The following is a 7,550-nucleotide window of genomic DNA, read 5'->3' as shown; positions in this document are numbered from 1 at the left end:
GGGGCAGGTAGCTGGGTCCAGGGGCAGGCAGAAGGTCATACACAGTAGGAGGCAGGTAGCTGGGTCCAGGGGCAGGCAGAAGGTCATACACAGGAGGAGGCAGGTAGCTGGGTCCAGGAGCAGGCAGAAGGTCATACACAGGAGGAGGCAGGTAGCTGGGTCCAGGGGCAGGCAGAAGGTCATACACAGGAGGAGGCAGGTAGCTGAGTCCAGGGGCAGGCAGAAGGTCATACACAGGAGGAGGCAGGTAGCTGGGTCCAGGGGCAGGCAGAAGGTCATACACAGGAGGAGGCAGGTAGCTGGGTCCAGGGGCAGGTAGCTGGGTCCAGGGGCAGGCAGAAGGTCATACCACTACAGTGGTGGTTAGGGCTCAGCCAGGTTGGACTGTAGTGGTAGTTATGGCTCAGCCAGGTTGGACTAGTGGTAGTTAGGGCTCAGCCAGGTTGGACTGTAGTGGTAGTTATGGCTCAGCCAGGTTGGACTGTAGTGGTAGTTAGGGCTCAGCCAGGTTGGACTGTAGTGGTAGTTAGGGCTCAGCCAGGTTGAACTGTAGTGGTAGTTAGGGCTCAGCCAGGTTGGACTGTAGTGGTAGTTAGGGCTCAGCCAGGTTGAACTGTAGTGGTAGTTAGGGCTCAGCCAGGTTGGACTAGTGGTAGTTAAGGCTCAGCCAGGTTGGACTAGTGGTAGTTAGGGCTCAGCCAGGTTGGACTAGTGGTAGTTAGGGCTCAGCCAGGTTGGGCTGTAGTGGTAGTTAGGGCTCAGCCAGGTTGGGCTGTAGTGGTAGTTATGGCTCAGCCAGGTTGGACTGTAGTGGTAGTTAGGGCTCAGCCAGGTTGGACTAGTGGTAGTTAGGGCTCAGCCAGGTTGGACTAGTGGTAGTTAGGGCTCAGCCAGGTTGGACTAGTGGTAGTTAGGGCTCAGCCAGGTTGGACTAGTGGTAGTTAGGGCTCAGCCAGGTTGGACTGTAGTGGTAATTAGGGCTCAGCCAGGTTGGACTAGTGGTAGTTAGGGCTCAGCCAGGTTGGGCTGTAGTGGTCGTTAGGGCTCAGCCAGGTTGGGCTGTAGTGGTCGTTAGGGCTCAGCCAGGTTGGACTGTAGTGGTAGTTAGGGCTCAGCCAGGTTGGACTGTAGTGGTAGTTAGGGCTCAGCCAGGTTTTTTAAATTTTTATTTCACCTTTATTTAACCAGGTAGGCTAGTTGAGAACAAGTTCTCATTTGCAACTGTGACCTGGCCAAGATAAAAGCATAGCAGTGTGAACAGACAACACAGAGTTACACATGGAATAAACAATTAACAAGTCAATAACACAGTAGAAAAAAAAAATGGGCAGTCTATATACAATGTGTGCAAAAGGCATGAGGAGGTAGGCGAATAATACAGTTTTGCAGATTAACACTGGAGTGATAAATGATCAGGTCATGTACAGGTAGAGATATTGGTGTGCAAAAGAGCAGAAAAATAAATAAATAAAAACAGTATAAAAACAGTATGGGAATGAGGTAGGTGAAAATGGGTGGGCTATTTTCCTATAGACTATGTACAGCTGCAGCGATCGGTTAGCTGCTCGGATAGCTGATGTTTGAAGTTGGTGAGGGAGATAAAAGTCTCCAACTTCAGCGATTTTTGCAATTCGTTCCAGTCACAGGCAGCAGAGTACTGGAACGAAAGGCGGCCAAATGATGTGTTGGCTTTAGGGATGATCAGTGAGATACACCTGCTGGAGCGCGTGCTACGGATGGGTGTTGCCATCGTGACCAGTGAACTGAGATAAGGCGGAGCTTTACCTAGCATGGACTTGTAGATGACCTGGAGCCAGTGGGTCTGGCGACGAATATGTAGTGAGGGCCAGCCGACTAGAGCATACAAGTCGCAGTGGTGGGTGGTATAAGGTGCTTTAGTGACAAAACGGATGGCACTGTGATAGACTGCATCCAGTTTGCTGAGTAGAGTGTTGGAAGCCATTTTGTAGATGACATCGCCGAAGTCGAGGATCGGTAGGATAGTCAGTTTAACTAGGGTAAGCTTGGCAGCGTGAGTGAAGGAGGCTTTGTTGCGGAATAGAAAGCCGACTCTTGATTTGATTTTCGATTGGAGATGTTTGATGTGGGTCTGGAAGGAGAGTTTGCAGTCTAGCCAGACACCTAGGTACTTATAGATGTCCACATATTCAAGGTCGGAACCATCCAGGGTGGTGATGCTAGTCGGGCATGCGGGTGCAGGCAGCGATCGGTTGAAAAGCATGCATTTGGTTTTACTCGCATTTAAGAGCAGTTGGAGGCCACGGAAGGAGTGCTGTATGGCATTGAAGCTCGTTTGGAGGTTAGATAGCACAGTGTCCAATGACGGGCCGAAAGTATATAGAATGGTGTCGTCTGCGTAGAGGTGGATCAGGGAATCGCCCGCAGCAAGAGCAACATCATTGATATACACAGAGAAAAGAGTCGGCCCGAGAATTGAACCCTGTGGCACCCCCATAGAGACTGCCAGAGGACCGGACAGCATGCCCTCCGATTTGACACACTGAACTCTGTCTGCAAAGTAATTGGTGAACCAGGCAAGGCAGTCATCCGAAAAACCGAGGCTGTAGAGTCTGCCGATAAGAATATGGTGATTGACAGAGTCGAAAGCCTTGGCGAGGTCGATGAAGACGGCTGCACAGTACTGTCTTTTATCGATGGCGGTTATGATATCGTTTAGTACCTTGAGTGTGGCTGAGGTGCACCCGTGACCGGCTCGGAAACCAGATTGCACAGCGGAGAAGGTACGGTGGGATTCGAGATGGTCAGTGACCTGTTTGTTGACTTGGCTTTCGAAGACCTTAGATAGGCAGGGCAGGATGGATATAGGTCTGTAACAGTTTGGGTCCAGGGTGTCTCCCCCTTTGAAGAGGGGGATGACTGCGGCAGCTTTCCAATCCTTGGGGATCTCAGACGATATGAAAGAGAGGTTGAACAGGCTGGTAATAGGGGTTGCGACAATGGTGGCAGATAGTTTCAGAAATAGCGGGTCCAGGTTGGACTGTAGTGGTAGTTATGGCTCAGCCAGGTTGGACTGTAGTGGTAATTAGGGCTCAGCCAGGTTGGGCTGTAGTGGTAGTTATGGCTCAGCCAGGTTGGACTGTAGTGGTAGTTAGGGCTCAGCCAGGTTGGACTGTAGTGGTAGTTAGGGCTCAGCCAGGTTGGACTGTAGTGGTAGTTAGGGCTCAGCCAGGTTGGACTGTAGTGGTAGTTATGGCTCAGCCAGGTTGGACTGTAGTGGTAGTTAGGGCTCAGCCAGGTTGGACTGTAGTGGTAGTTAGGGCTCAGCCAGGTTGAACTGTAGTGGTAGTTAGGGCTCAGCCAGGTTGGACTGTAGTGGTAGTTAGGGCTCAGCCAGGTTGAACTGTAGTGGTAGTTAGGGCTCAGCCAGGTTGGACTAGTGGTAGTTAGGGCTCAGCCAGGTTGGACTAGTGGTAGTTAGGGCTCAGCCAGGTTGGACTAGTGGTAGTTAGGGCTCAGCCAGGTTGGACTAGTGGTAGTTAGGGCTCAGCCAGGTTGGGCTGTAGTGGTAGTTAGGGCTCAGCCAGGTTGGGCTGTAGTGGTAGTTAGGGCTCAGCCAGGTTGGGCTGTAGTGGTAGTTAGGGCTCAGCCAGGTTGGACTGTAGTGGTAGTTAGGGCTCAGCCAGGTTGAACTGTAGTGGTAGTTAGGGCTCAGCCAGGTTGAACTGTAGTGGTAGTTAGGGCTCAGCCAGGTTGAACTGTAGTGGTCGTTAGGGCTCAGCCAGGTTGGACTGCAGTGGTAGTTATGGCTCAGCCAGGTTGGACTGTAGTGGTAGTTAGGGCTCAGCCAGGTTGAACTGTAGTGGTAGTTAGGGCTCAGCCAGGTTGAACTGTAGTGGTAGTTAGGGCTCAGCCAGGTTGAACTGTAGTGGTAGTTATGGCTCAGCCAGGTTGGACTGTAGTGGTAGTTAGTGCTCAGCCAGGTTGGACTAGTGGTAGTTAGGGCTAATAATAATATAATAATAATAATAATAATAATATAATAATAATATATAATAATAATAATAATATAATAATATATAATAATAATAATAATATAATAATATAATAATAATAATAATAATATATGCCATTTAGCAGACGCTTTTATCCAAAGCGACTTACAGTCATGAGTGCATACATTCTACGTATGGGTAGGGCTCAGCCAGGTTGGACTGTAGTGGTCGTTAGGGCTCAGCCAGGTTGAACTGTAGTAGTCGTTAGGGCTCAGCCAGGTTTTTTTCATATTTTGAAAGATGGAAGATTGAAAATTACCTCCATTTAATTTACACTTCTTTGTTTTGTTCATTTCTATGGAAATGTGATTGGGATCAGGTCATTGGGGTTATTCCAAAGAGCTAGATCATTAAGTTAGCCAGCAACTAACTCTTAATAAACAGTCACAGATATCTCTTGATTTTTCTGTTTTAATTTAGAAACAGAAACTTGACTATTGTTTTTCGTTTTATATTTTATTGAGTTAATTATACCGTGCTAATTTCAAGTGTAATATTTCTGGGAAATGGGATGTTATTACAGAATATTTAGGACAGTTAACATGATTAATGTATATATCCTCCTTTCTGGATGAAAAAACCATGAGGCCCTGCGTCGTCTGTGGTGCGTATGGATGGATGAACGTCATGTTGACTACAGTGAGTCAGAACATTTAGAAAGAACTAGATAAGAATGCATCCATCTTTTTTCAGACCAATTAAGTCCTGTGTGTGGATGCAGTACACACAAATACATGTGTAGCCCAACACAACCAGTGGACACTGAAGTGTCTTTGTGTGTTAGTGTAGACTAGGGCTGGGATTCAACCCCTTCAGCTGTACATCTGGGTTATAAGCAAGCTTGACGTTTTCAAGGTAATATCTGATTGAGCCAATATATGCAGTGTTCACAGTGAATGTGGGATTGGATTGAATACCTGGCCCACATTAAAAAGACAAAAATAAAGCTAATATTGATTACACATTCAAGGAAAATAAGGTTATTGCAATGCATAGGCTAAAGAATAAGAATGACGTGGAACAAAATAATCAATATCTTCCAGTTTACTGTACAGTTAATCAAGTTGTAAGATGTCGCCGTCGACTAACCCACAGACTGGAATATTCTCTCTCTCTCTCTCTCTCTCTCTCTCTCTCTCTCTCTCTCTCTCTCTCTCTCTCTCTCTCTCTCTCTCTCTCTCTCTCTCTCTCTCTCTCTCTCTCTCTCTCTCTCTCTCTCTCTCTCTCTCTCTCTCTCTCTCTCTCTCTCTCTCTCTCTCTCTCTCAAGGTGTGTGTGTTACTGATGATGCCCAGTAGGGGGCAGAGTCTACTCCATCTTTAAAGAGATCTTCCCTGGTACGATCGTGGTGATCATTGACAGCTGCTACTTAGATCAGTGAAATGTAGGCTAAATTGAGAACGGAGTGGAGAGCAGAAATCTCAACTAGCAAGCAAGTCGCAGCAAAGAAGAATTGAGTGGGGGGGGGGGTCCTCATTGTGGGGAGAGATTCTGGCGGGGGGGTCGGCACAACACTGGCTCCAGGCAAAAGCAACATAATCTTTTTTAGCATCTCAGTCTGGGTCTCAACTTCCTGTTGACAGTTAGAATAGTAGAATATAAAAGGTGCAATGTGTTTTGTGAGTCACTGACAGTCACTCACTTCGCTATGTCGGCTAACAATTTTTAGATTAGTAAATTTAGTTAATTATCTATTATTATATTATTATCTAAACTGCATGTTCCATACTTGACGCCCATTTACGCGTTCAAAAATATTGAACGCAGCGTAGTGCGGCACCCCCTACGTAGCTGTTTGAATGTTAAATGACGAGACAGAGGCATTGATGCGAGTAACCAGTCTTGTTCAGTACATCACCATAACATCCGGGTATCTCAAGCACACCGGTAAAACACATGAGTTGCAGTAATGAACATTTACCGACAGATGGCATCACTGTGCCATCTTACACCCATAACAGTAGCGTTGCCAAATTGCAAATCCATTGACAGCGGATGACTTCAGTCATAGCGCAAGGAGTTAGCCTGGTGTTGTATTTTTCTATTTATTGACAATAAACTCCGTTTTTCGACTAAAACTGTTTCTGACGTCAAGAAACCTTTTTATGTACACGAGGTAATGGTCAAATTCGTCACGGCGCGCGTGTACTTCCATAGGGAACACACGTGTTGCGGCCACTTGAATGCATCCTGTCTCTGACACTAAATGGCAGGATTTAAAAAACGACTGGCCAGTTTAATTACGTTTGGCAATGTAGTTATTAAGGATCCACCCCCCCCCCAATTTTCACCTAAAATTACATACCCAAATCTACCTGCCTGTAACTCAGGACCTGAAGCGAGGATATGCATATTCTTGATGCCATTTGAAAGGAAACACTTTGTAGTTTATGGAAATGTGAAAGGAATGTAGTAGAATATAAGACAATAGATCTGATAAAATATAATACAAAGAAAGAAAACATTCTTTTGTATGTTTTTGTAGCATCATCTTTGAAATGCAACAGAAAGGCCATACTGTATTATTCCAGGCCAGGTGCAATTTAGATTTTGGCCACAAGATGGCAGCAGTGTATGTGCAACTTTTTTTTGTGTCAAGACTGCCCAAATGTGCCTAATTTGTTTATTAACCCTCCTGTTGTGTTCGTTTCATGTTAATTAATTATGTGTTCCCAGTCCAAAATGGCCGCCCCATTATAGCTGATTTATAAATCCATAATAATAGATATATATTATCACCTAATGTTGTCTTTTTATCAACTTACGTTCTTGTAAACATTACAAGTTTTTAACTTCTATTTGCTATTTATGTCCTGTAAGCCTTATTGACCTGAGCTCATACAACTCCTTTTTGTGTAAAAAAAAGCAGCATAATGTATGGATTATTTTGACTATAACAAATACTCAAATGAAACATATTGTGGTATTTATCACAGACTACTTCACTGTCAGTTTCCTGGCCTCTCTCCTCCTCACCACTGTAAAAAAAAGCACAAAAGTGCAAGTCAGTCCCAGAACAACAGCAAATGGCCTTGAGGACTCTGGAGGAAATGTACACTAAGTTGACTGTGCCTCTAAACAGCTTGGAAAATTCCAGAAAATTCCGTCATGGCCTTAGAAGTTTCTGATAGGCTAATTGACATCATTTGAGTCAATTAGAGGTGTACCTGTGGATGTATTTCAAGGCCTAACTTCAAACTCAGTGCCTCTTTGCTTGGCATCATGGGAAAATCAAGATAAATCAGCCAAGACCTCAGAAAAAAATTGTAGACCTCCACAAGTCTGGTTCATCCTTGGGAGCAATTTCCAAACGCCTGAATGTACCGCGTTCATCTGTACAAACAATAGTATGCAAGTATAAACACCATGGGACCATGGAGCTGTCATACCGCTCAGGAAGGAGACGTGTTCTGTCTCCTAGAGATGAACGTACTTTGGTGCGAAACGTGCAAATCAATCCCAGAACAACAGCAAAGGACCCTGTGAAGATGCTGGAGGAAATAGGTACAAAAGTATC

At 45.5% G+C, this 7,550-nt stretch overlaps 1 long non-coding RNA gene across 1 annotated transcript; it reads left to right on the top strand.

The window, feature by feature from the left end:
- The first annotated feature begins 362 nt into the window (after nucleotides 1-362).
- LOC124009876 lies at nucleotides 363-5,159 on the top strand. Its single transcript, XR_006834329.1, has 3 exons — nucleotides 363-1,152; nucleotides 3,014-3,830; nucleotides 4,188-5,159. It is a non-coding gene; the product is annotated as an uncharacterized LOC124009876 (long non-coding RNA).
- Nucleotides 5,160-7,550: the final 2,391 nt, after the last annotated feature.

The sequence above is a fragment of the Oncorhynchus gorbuscha genome, linkage group LG22 (genome assembly GCF_021184085.1).
Source record: "Oncorhynchus gorbuscha isolate QuinsamMale2020 ecotype Even-year linkage group LG22, OgorEven_v1.0, whole genome shotgun sequence".
NCBI lineage: Eukaryota > Metazoa > Chordata > Actinopteri > Salmoniformes > Salmonidae > Oncorhynchus > Oncorhynchus gorbuscha.
Note: the sequence above shows the minus strand (reverse complement) of the source record. Positions and strands in the feature narration are given on the sequence as shown.